The sequence below is a fragment of the Caretta caretta genome, chromosome 1 (assembly GCF_965140235.1).
Source record: "Caretta caretta isolate rCarCar2 chromosome 1, rCarCar1.hap1, whole genome shotgun sequence".
Classification (NCBI taxonomy): domain Eukaryota; kingdom Metazoa; phylum Chordata; order Testudines; family Cheloniidae; genus Caretta; species Caretta caretta.
In genome coordinates, this window is record NC_134206.1 from 327885747 (window position 1) to 327898006 (window position 12260).

At 42.9% G+C, this 12260-nt stretch overlaps 1 protein-coding gene across 8 annotated transcripts in view; it reads left to right on the forward strand.

Annotated features, from left to right (window-relative positions):
* SRPK2 (SRSF protein kinase 2) overlaps positions 1 to 12260 on the forward strand; it is a 310269-nt gene that overhangs the window by 53479 nt on the left and 244530 nt on the right. The gene's annotated exons all lie outside the window — the stretch shown is intronic.

The window sequence follows — 12260 nt, forward strand, 5'->3', positions numbered from 1 at the left end:
AAAGGGGGAGGGGAGGGCGATTGGCTTACAGGGAAGTAGAGTGAACCAAGGGGATGGGTTTTCATCAAGGAGAAACAAACAGAACTTTCACACCGTAGCCTGGCCAGTTATGAAACTGGTTTTCAAAACTTCTCTGATGTGCACTGCGCCATCCTGTACTCTTCTAACCGCCCTGGTGTCTGGCTGCGCGTAATCAGCGGCCAGGCGATTTGCCTCAACCTCCCACCCCGCCATAAACATCTCCTATTGTGGAGTGCACAGCAAGCAGTAATAACAATGGGAATATTGCTTTTGCTGAGGTCTAACCGAGTCAGTAAACTATGCCAGTGCGCTTTTAAATGTCCAAATGCACATTCTACCACCATTCTGCACTTGCTCAGCCTATCATTGAACAGCTCCTGACTACTGTCCAGGCTGCCTGTGTCATGAGCCATGGGAGCAAGGGGTACGCTGGGTCCCCAAGGATAACTATAGGCATTTCAACATCCCCAACGGTTATTTTCTGGTCTGGGAAGAAAGTCCCTTGCTGCAGCTGTTGAAACAGACCAGAGTGTCTGAAGATGTGAGCGTCATGTACCTTTCCCGGCAATCCCACGTTGATGTTGGTGAAACGTCCCTTGTGATCCACCAGTGCTTTTAGCACCATTGAAAAGTACCCCTTTCGGTTTATGTACTCACTGCCTTGGTGCTCCGGTGCCATGATAGGGATATGGGTTCCGTCTGTCGCCCCACCACAGTTAGGGAATCCCATTGCAGCAAAGCCATCCACTATGATCTGCACATTTCCCAGAGTCTCTACCCTTGATAGCAGCAGCTCAGTGATTGCGTTGGCTACTTGGATCACAGCAGCCCCCACGGTAGATTTGCCCACTCCAAATTGATTCCCGACTGACCGGTAGCGGTCTAGCATTGCAGGCTTCCACAGGGCTATCACCACTTGCTTGTGAACTGTGAGGACTGCTCTCATCTTGGTATTCTTGCGCTTCAGGGCAGGGGAAAGCCAGTCACAAAGTTCCAAGAAAGTGCCCTTATGCATGCGAAAGTTTCGCAGCCACTGGGAATCGTCCCAGACCTGCAACACTATGCAGTCCCACCAGTCCGTGCTTGTTTCCCGGGCCCAGAATCAGCATTCCACAGCATGAACCTGCCCCATTACCAACATGATATCTAAATTGCCGGAGCCCATGCTTTGACAGAAGTCCGTGTCCATGTCCTCATCACTCTTGTGACAGCGCTGCCGTTGCCTTCTCGCCTGCTTTTGCAGGTTCTGGTTCTGCATATACAGCTGGATAACGTGCATGGTGTTTACAACACTCATAACTGCCACGGTGAGTTGAGTGGGCTCTATGCTTGCCGAGGTATGGCGTCTGCAGGAGAGCAGAGTGGCAGCGGAAGCGGCGGGTGGATGACGATGCTGACAGCAATATGGCGCCTGCACGGAAAAAGGCTTGAAACTGTTGTTGGCCATTGCTTTCACGGAGGGAGGGAGGAGGGAGCAAGGGGTAGGCTGGCAGCAGACAGTGCAGTACGACTGTAGCCGTCATCGTTTCCAGGGAGACTGAATCTCCATGAGACGAAACTTAAGAAGAGAATGACCTGGAGTCACTCCCATTTATGTCCAGGCAGTCCTGACAGACCTCACCGAGGTCTACCAGGAGCAGCCATGTCTGCCTAGGTGCCCCCAACCGACCTCACCGATTTTGGCCAAGAGCACCCAGGAGACGACGACGACAATGACGGCTACCAGTCGTGCTGCACTGTCTGGTGCCGCAAGGCAATGAACTGCTGCTGTGTAGCAATGCAGTACCACATCTGCCAGCACCCAGGACACGTACGGTGACTGTGAGCTGAGCGGGCTCCATGCTTGCCGTGGTATGGCATGAAACGATTGTCTGCCGTTGCTTTTACGGGGAGGGGGGGCTCAAGACATGTACCCAGAACCACCTGCGACAGTGTTTTTGCCCCATCAGGCATTGGGATCTCAACCCAGAGTTCCAATGGGAGGCGGAGATTGCGGGGACTGTGGGACAGCTACCCACAGTGCAATGCTCTTGGAAGTCGACGCTAGCCTCGGTACTGTGGATGCACTCTGCCAACTTAATGGTCTTAAGTGGGGACAGGCACAATCGACTGTATAAAATTGATTTCTAAAAAATTGACTTCTATAAATTCGACCTAATTTCATAGTGTAGACATACCCTTAGATACAAGTAACTATTTCTGATGTTTTTCCAGTGTTGGATAAACACCAACTTCATATTTTTTTGTATTGGGGATGTTTTATTGTGTTTATTAGGTACAACAGAAAATCAGAAGCCCTGGGTATAAAGGAAGCTTGAAGGTTTATTCACCCTCAGCCATTTCTCTGTTGCTTTTTCCCCCTTAGAAATATCAGGACTGTCAAGTCTTGTCTTCTTTTTCTTGTTGTTTTTGTTGGAGGGCTGGTTTGATGACTCAGATATGCATTGGGAGCTTTTCCAGCCCTTAATTGAAGGGGTGGAAGTGTTGAATCCTTAACAAACAAAGCAAGTTTTTCTCCCAAGTGTTATATTTAAATAGGTATTAGCAAAACAACAACCACCAATCAAGGTTTTAAACAGTCAGAATAAAAATCCCTCAGGTTTTGCTTGCTTGGTATTTATGATGTCATTCTATTGCTCCATTTGCTAGTCTTCTATAGAATTTTCCAGAGTAGACAAAAATCTAAATTTCAGATATTATAAAGTAATCAGATTATTTTTTTTTTTTGGCGGGGACACTTTAAAGCCTGTTTTACATTGTCAGGATGCACAAAAGAGCTCAAAGCTTGAATTCGCTTGTAGGCTTTTTTATAAGGCCTCTAGAACAGTGGTTCTTAACCAGGGGTACCCATACCCCTGTGGGTATGCAGAGGCCTTCCAGGGGGTATATCAGCTCATCTAGATAATTTACAACAGGCTGCATAAAAAAAGCGCTAGCTAAGTCAGTACAAACAAAAATTTCATACAATGACTTGTTGATACTGCTCTATATATTATACACTGAAATGAAAGTTACGATATTTATATTCCAGTTGATTTAGTTTATAATTATATGGTAAAATGAGAAAGTCAGCAGTTTTTCAGTAATGGAGTGCTGTGACACTTTTGTATTTTTATGTCTGATTGTGTCAGCAAGTAGTTTTTAAGTGAGGTGAAAGTTGTGGTTATGCAAGACAAATGAGACTCCTGAAAGGGGTGCAGTACTCTGTGAAGGTTGAGAGCCACTGCTCTAGAACATGAGGATTTGGGAGACATGATGAGAGCGTATGGCCACCTTACACTTTCGAAAGACTTTTCAAAAGCCCCTTTCTTTCCTGCCCTCTTAACCCCCTCACTTGCTGCTCTCTATTACCAGTCTTCAACAAACATTCCATGCTTTTGCTTCTTCCCTTAAGTTTCTATTTTTTATCTTCCTATCCTAGTCCCCCTTTCTCAATAGCCCACACTCTCTACCTTTGTTTCCTCTCTTTCTGTGTCCTTTGAAAAGATCTACTCACATTTCACCAATGCACCTTTTCTCCCGCAGAACGTCCCATATACTCTTTCTCTCCACCCCAACAACAGCATCTTATTCTCTCTCCTCCCTCTCACTTTTCCTTTCTCCCTTAACCCCGCCTGCAAGTTCTCTTTTGTCCCTCTGTGTATGGCACACGAAGTCCACTTCACTTTCCTGTCGTTCTCTGTTGCCTCCTCTTATCTTCTCCACCCTGATTCTCAAGCTAAATGTTAGGTGTAAGAGGAATCTGTTTTTATGAAGAAATTATTAGATTATTCTAATTATTATTAGAAACTGTAGATGGGTATATGGGTAATGTTTGTAATCCCAAATAATACAACCTTGTTATTCTTGTATGTGTATAGATATCGGTTATTCCAATATTCTTGCTTCATTTCTTCTTTCCCTTTTTTGGTAACATATAATCCATTACTGGTGCTAAATGCTGTATATAGTTAATTTTATCATAGAATATCAGGGTTGGAAGGGACCTCAGGACCCCTGCTCAAAGCAGAACCAATTCCCAACTAAATCATCCCAGTCCGGGCTTTGTCAAGTCTGACCTTAAAAACCTCTAAGGAAGGAGATTCCACCACCTCCTTAGGTAACCCATTCCAGTGGTTCACCACCCTCCTAGTGAAAAAGTTTTTCCTAATATCCAACCTAAACCTCCCGCACTGCAACTTGAGACCATTACTCCTTGTTCTGTCATCTGGTACCACTGAGAAGAGCCTAGATCCATCCTCTTTAGAACTCCCTTTCAGGTAGTTGAAAGCATCTGTCAAATCCCCCCTCATTCTTCTCTTCTGCAGACTAAATAAGCCCAGTTCCCTCAGCCTCTCCTTGTAAGTCATGTGGTCCAGCCCCGTAATAATTTTTGTTGCCCTCCGCTGAACTCTTTCCAACTTTTCCACATTCTTCTTGGAGTGTGGGGCCCAAAACTGGACACAGTACTCCAGATGAGGCCTCACCAGTTCCGAATAGAGGGGAATGATCATGTCCCTCGATCTGCTGACAATGCTCCTACTTATACAGCCCAAAATGCTGTTAGCCTTCTTGGCAACAAGGGCACACTGTTGACTCATATCCAGCTTCTCGTTCACTGTTATCTCCTAGGTCCTTTTCTGCAGAACTGCTGCCTAGCCACTCGGTCCCTAGTCTTTATCAGTGCATGGGATTCTTCCGTCCTAAGTGCAGGACTCTACATTTGTCCTTGTTGAACCTTATCAGATTCTTTTCGGCCCAATCCTCTAATTTGTCTAGGTCCCTCTGTATCCTATCCCTACTCTCCAGCGTATCTACCACTCCTCCCAGTTTAGTGTCATCTGCAAACTTGCTGAGGGTGCAATCCACGCCATCCTCCAGATTATTAATGAAGATATTGAACAAAACCAGGCCCAGAACCGACCCTTGGGGCACTCCGCCTGATACTGGCTGCCAACTAGACATGGAGCCATTGATCGTTACCCGTTGAGTCCGATGATCTAGCCAGTTTTTTATCAATCTTGTAGTCCATTCATCCAGCCCATACTTCTTTAACTTGCTGGCAAGAATACTGTGGGAGACAGTGTCAAAAGCTTTGCTAAAGTCAAGGAATAACACGTCCACTGCTTTCCCCTCATCCACAGAGCCAGTTATCTTGTCATAGAAGGCAATTAGATTAGTCAGGCATGACTTGCCCTTGGTGAATCCATGCTGACTACACCTCTGATCACTTTCCTCTCCTCTAAGTGCTTCAGAATTGATTCCTTGAGGACCTGCTCCATGATTTTTCCAGGGACTGAGGTGAGGCTGACTGGCCTGTAGTTCCCCAGTTCCTCTTCCTTCCCTTTTTTAAAGATGGGCACTACATTAGCCTTTGTGCAGTCATCCGGGACCTCCCCCGATCGCCATGAGTTTTCAAAGATAATGGCCAATGGCTCTGCAATCACATCCGCAAACTCCTTTAGCACCCTCAGATGCAGTGCATCTGGCCCCATGGACTTGTGCTCATCCAGCTTTTCTAAATAGTCCTGAACCACTTCTTTCTCCACAGAGGGCTGGTCACCTCCTCCCCATGCTGTGCTGCCCAGTGCAGTAGTCTGGGAGCTGATCTTGTTCGTGAAGACAGAGGCAAAAAAAGCATTGAGTATATTAGCTTTTTCCACATCCTCCGTCACTGGGTTGCCTCCCCCATTCAGTAAGGGGCCCATACTTTCCTTGACCACCACCTTGTTGCTAACATACCTGTAGAAAACTCCAGGTGTAATTTGGCCTTCCTGATTTCACTCCTGCATGCCTGAGCAATATTTATGTCTACTTACTTAGAGGAAACTGACTTAGTTAAAATAAAAGTAGTAGTATTAAAAAGCCACATGTGAATACAGTTTTATGTGACTGCCTTTGGAGCATGCAACCTTCAGAGTAGCAGGAGCCAGGGGAACTACCCTTAGGCTTTGCTAGACAAGACTTTCTGGTGCTGTTCTAACTTGAGATAACTGATTGCCAACACAGCATTTTTGACTGAAAATGAAGATACATGTTATGGGTTGAAGATAGTGGGACTAGCTGAGAATAGTTCAGAAGATGTCAATTTTTATCTGTTACAATGTGTTTGATTTTACTTAATTTTGTTTCTGTAAATGAAAGTCTGCTACACTTATAAAATGAAATACTGTAGATATAGCATGAAAGATCACTTATTGCACTGAGATCCTTGCAATACCAACATCATCAGATGGGGAAGCAGTTGTAATTTTGTATTTCCTTGCTTTTTATGTCTGTTGGGATATCTGTGTTTTAATATTAGACCAACCAGACCAAAAATACCCACTTAAGTTTTTTTTAATAATTCCTTCTTCAGTTGTAACTGTTGACAGTCTATGCAACCTTTTATATTGTTTTAAACAAATTTCTGAGAAAAACCCTTGATCTTGATAAATCTTAGCAGCTTCCAAAACCATGACTGCAACATTGTTAAAACCCTTTATTTTTTTTAAGAGACATTCTGTCAAAAAGAAATTCTAGATACTAAATATCCTTTGCTCTGTTTTTGCAAGCAGGAAGGCATTGAAATGTACAAGAATTTTGAACTTAGTAATATTTAGAGAAGAAGAGATATATGTGTACAGACATGCACATTTGGCATAATTTACTGACTCACTTCAGTTTAACAGTTAGTGTTATGAATTGAGGAAGATCACAAGGTGGAAATGGAGTAAAGCAGTGGGGGCTGGGTGAGCAGAGCAAAGGATATGTGTGTCTCAGTACTGTCACTCAGGCCATGTCTCACTACAGCTGGTACAGTGGCACAGCTATGCTGCTGCAGTTATGTAGCTGTAGCGATTGGATGCTTCCAGCATCAACCAAAGTGGTTTTTCTGTCTGTACAGTTAATCCACCTCAGGCAGTAGTTAGGTCTGTGGAAGAATTCTTCCATCAGCCTAGCCATGTCTACACTGGGGTTACACATAACTACGGAGCTCAGAGTGTGAAATTTTTCATAGCCCTGAGCAACATAGCTAAGTCCATCTAACTTTTAAGTGTAGACGAAGCCTCAAGAAAATACTTGGAAAGTAGAAGAAACGAGGTGAAGAGGAGGAGGAGTGGTTTACTACCTAAGTCACACTGCCGCCACTCCACAATACGATAAGGAGGGGTGATTACTCGCCTCTTATGTCACAATGTCTACACTGAACAAGGAGCTGTTTGTAGGCAACTGTTCAAACAGGGGCAATAAGAGGCTGCTCATACCGTTGCTGAACAGTGGGAAGATAGATGGAGAGGGGGAGAAAGAGAGAAGGAAGGAAGGATTGGGGAGAAGGAGATGCATGGACATGGACAAGAGACATGGGAGCAATCATGTATCTCAGAATGCAACACTCACAAGACAGCAAAGTACCGTGTGAAATGTACATAGGTAAAAGCTAATTATATTATGTATCAGCTAAGTCATAGAAATATATTATAAAAATTAGAGGTGTAGAAGTCCATCTCCTTGTTACTGCAAGCACGATCCTCACAGCATGTCTTCCCATGTTTTGTCCAGACTATTTATAAGTGTCCCAATTGTTATTTTTCTATCATGCCACTCCAGGAGTTTATTCCACAAACTGATATTTTATGGTCAGCAATTCTTTTCTGATACCCTATTTTCTTTATTTTCTTACATCCATCCTATTTCTTCTGTCTAACCCTCCTGTAGTATCTTAAATAATTAACCTCAACCCTTGCAGCAGATATTTATAGATTGTTCTTAGATGCACCTCCACCCCATCTTTTAGCCAACTTATACATATCTTTCCTCAGAAGTCAATTTCCTGTTTATTCAAAAGAACAGAGTAGAGGTAACCGAGGTATGTTCTGACATGTGGTTGCCTGTTTGTATCACATGCTTGTGTATGCCTACAATTCAGAATATAATCAATGGGTCTCATTGTAGACCTGAAAGTTTTACTGTATCCTCTTAACTAATTTGAAGCATTTCATTATATTTATATTTTCTATTTTCATTGACTCCAGTATAGTAGGTTCCTTTCACAATGTATTCCTTTTAATGATACTACACAATACTTTACTTTTCTATTTCCATGAGAAATAGAAATAACTTCACTTTTAAATATTCAGTTAAAATTAGAATGAAAGAAAAGAAATTCTGTGGACAAAGATTTTTGGTTAAATGCCATTTTTAATGCGAGGAAGGCATTTAGCCAAACTCTTTGATACAGTAAAGTATGAAAATCTCTCCTTCTTTTACACCATAACTTCCAGAGTCAATGTACAGATTAGCTTAGCATGCAGAAAAACACCTGTAGTGATTTCTGACATGCTATATAAAACCAAGACTCTTACATCTTTAAAACTGTAAACACCAAGAAACTTGGTTAGAATATTGCTAGTTTCTTGTTCCTGTAGCACTCTATGCATTATTTAAAATTTGCCACTGGGGAATTAGTAGTTTTCACTTTTTAACTATCTTGCACTAATATACTTTTTACTATAAAATTCAGCTTCTTGTAGTTTAAAAATATTCTGCTTATTGATCAGTTTTTTTTTTTAGGAAAGGAAATAAAACAATTCGGATCTAACAAACAGTAGCGTACCAGTTCTCAACTATTACAGTGATGAGCATGGTATGAGAATTTATATAGAATAGACAGCAGAATCTAGGGTTGGATGCAGCTGCCACAAAAAGTACATCTATAAAGCAAAAAAAAAAAAAAAAATCCGCAGCAGCGAGTCTCAGAGCCTTGGTCAGCTGACCTGGGCTTGCACCCTGGGGCAAAAAATAGCAGTGTAGGTGTTTAGGCTCCGGTTGGATACAAGGGGGCTTATTGAGATTTAGTTACCTCAGAGATGCTCTTAACCTCCTTCATGGTCTCCCAGCACAAATACATTTCACAAAGGATGATGCAGCTGGATGGACCCAGGTTCCTACTATTGGCACTGTGAACAAAGAATTTTCAGTGGTAACGCTTGCTGTGGAACTCCTTGCCAAAATATACAGACTGAATCAAAGTCTGGCTGTGTTCAGAATGAGCTATAAAATACCTTTTTGATAAAGTCCTTTTCCCAGATTTGATCCTCTTCAAAAACGAAACAAAAAATTGACAAATCTAGTCATGCTCCTGTGCCTTGGAGGAAGGAAGAATGAAAAACACCTTTTTGTTCTGTGTTTTTATATCCCTTAATTTTGTGCAACATAAAAATATCATTGTGGGAGATGCAATGTGGAAGCCTAACATAGATTCATTTACCAAAGGCAAGCATATGGATACTATGGTGATGGGCACAATAAAAAAATCTGAATAGGACAGATTAGATAGCAGTCTTTGATGAATCTAAGGGGGAAAAAGTCTCTCAAATAAATTTTTTTACTATGAGAATTTTTAATCTCATGATTTTTTAAAAGAAATGATCTGTATTGTATTTGTGAAAAAATTGATTAAAGGGAAATTCTGATCTCTTCAATTTTGGAGTTATAACATTTATCTAAGAAACCTTGCCCCAGTTTAGTCTTTTTGGGTTAATCACGTAGCATCATCTACTGGGAGAGACAGAGTCAGAGCATATAAAAGTTTTTTTTCATAGCCAGTCTGTCAATCCTTGGAGTTAGCATGTGTCTGGCTGAGTTAGTTTGACTGAATCAAATCTACATTTTTTTCAAAAGCAGTGATTAAATTTGTCATTCTACAGTATATGATAATCTGAGTTTGTGCCTGAGTTTTGAGAAAATAGCACAGTGCAGTCTTAGAAAATTAGGTGAAAAAACTTCATGGTATTTTTAAATGCTTAACTGTTATTGGCATTTAGGTGCATTACAAAACTGAAGGGGAATGTGATAGGCACCAGAATCATACCACATGACAATAGTTGTATAACTGATTATTTATCTCAGATATTCATCTTATGATCTTCTTTAGCTAATGGTTAAATCTATAGGCCCCAAAAATAAAGGCCATGTAAGATTACTTTTGTTAGTAATAAAGGCAACCGGTTAGTCAGGACACTTTGGAGGACTGAGGGATAATCTTGCAAACTTTGAAGAGGCAATTGTAATTTGTTTTAGCATAGTTAGCCATATCTCCTTCACTTTATTGAGAAGTAGAAACAGAAAGTAGAAATAAACTTTCACATATAGATTCGGTCACTTAGCAGTTACAAGATATTTAAAAAACAATAACTTTGCACTCTAATAGGACAACAACTTCTAGCAGGAACAAAAAACAGAATAGTGGTAATATTTGCAATATACAGTGCTTTTCCTCTTCTATGTGTTTTACAGACAGTTAATCTTCAAAATAAGGTACACAGAGAGTCCCAAGTTCATCCCTAAGTTGGTCTCGAAATTCCATCTAAACCAGTCAGTTGCCTTCTGAAGCCACATTCAATGCTCGGAGAAAAGAAACTGCATACTTTGGATATATCCAGAGCTTTGCTCTGTTACCTTAACAGGACCAAACCTTGCAGCATGACTTTCTGCCTTGTTGTGGTCATATCTGGCTCATTGAAAGACCAACACATCTCATCACAGAGAATCTTCAAGTGGATCACACAGTGCATTTCCACCTGCTATTGAATGGCTGGTGAGACTCTCCCTATCTGAGTGTCAAGGCACACTCCACCAAGGCACAAGCAGCCACTTCCATCTGTTTCAGGGCTCTGTCAATCTCTGAGATCTGCAAGTTGGCAACATAGAGCAATCCACCGAATGCTGTTAAACATTATGGCCTTCATATGGCACTAGGTTGGACGCCAAGTTCGGGAGAGCAGTACTTCAATGTCTTTTGACTGACTGATACAGCTGGAACTCCTTACTTCCACAGTCCAAGGAGGATACTGCTTGCCAGTTACCTGCAGTGGGATCGACCCTGACACATACTCAAAGAAGAAAGAACAGCTACTTACCCTACAGTAACTATGATTCTTCTTCAGGTGCTTGCTCATGTCCATTCAACTTAGGTGTGTGTGCTTGCCACCTGCACTGGTGCTGGAAGTTTTTTCCCTCAGCAGTATCTGTAGGGGACTGGCTCTGGCGCCCATTTGAATGGCGTGCACATGCCGCAATATATAGGGTGCCGCTGGCTCCCCCTATCCTCAGTTCCTTCTTGCCGCCGGTGACGGTGCTGAAACTGTTGCAGCTTCATAGCAGTGTTGCTTTCTCGTTCATACGAACTCGTTAATTCTTGTATTATAGTGTATATAGCAGGGATCGGCAACGTTTGGCCCACGGCCCGCCAGGGTAAGCCCCCTGGCGGGCCGGGCCAGTTTGTTTACCTGCCGCGTCCGCAGTTTCGGCCGATCGTGGCTCCCACTGGCCGCGGTTCGCCGCTGCAGGCCAATGGGGGCTGCGGGAAGATGTGGCCAGCACATCCCTTGACCCACGCTGCTTCCTGCAGCCCCCATTGGCCTGGAGCGCCAGTGGGAGCCGCGATCGGCCGAACCTGTGGACACGGCAGGTAAACAAACTGGCCTGGCCTGCCATGGAGCTTACCCTGGCAGACCATGTGCCAAATGTTGCCAATCCCTGGTATATAGTTTTCTGTATAGTGTTAGTAAATCCCTTAGCTGTAGTTAGAGACTTCGTAGGTCCCGAATGGGACTTTGCCTCGGGATGAGGCATGCCCTGATCCCCAGGCTTTAAGCCCTGTGATTGCTGCAAGATCACCATTAGTGATCCACACAGCAGCTGTCTGTGTTGCTTGGGCGAAGGGCACATTAGTGAAAAGTGCAAAATTTGCAAGTCCTTCAAGTCAAGGACTAAGAAGGAGCACGATATTTGTTTATGAGCGCTTCTTATGGAGTTGGCCTGTTACCCGGGGTTCTTTCAACCCAAAGCTCTTGTTAACTTTTACTCTGTGCAAGGTGGTGTCAGGAAATAAATTGGGGGAGACACGGCCATCCGACCGATAAATGGCTGGCACAAACAAGACAACACAAGAGTGCTTTCACTTAAAGCTAAACTTTACTTAGTCTCAAGCACTTACACATGTCCGCAAACAGTTAATAAAATACCCCCAACCCTTGATAATTACCAAAGCTGAGTGTGGCTCTTGAGTGACACAGCGGCAGGCTTCCGGTGGCCAAATCTTCCATGTGCCGGCGGGGACTGCAAGATGTATCCAGAGGGAGAGTCTAAAAAGAGTCCAACTACCTCAAACTTTCTCCCCTTATTTATACATTAGTAATAGAATTACATGTTCCTTAAAGAAAACTTATAAGTAAGCAGTTTCAATGGTCAAGCAAAAGGTTCCTTCTGATTATTGA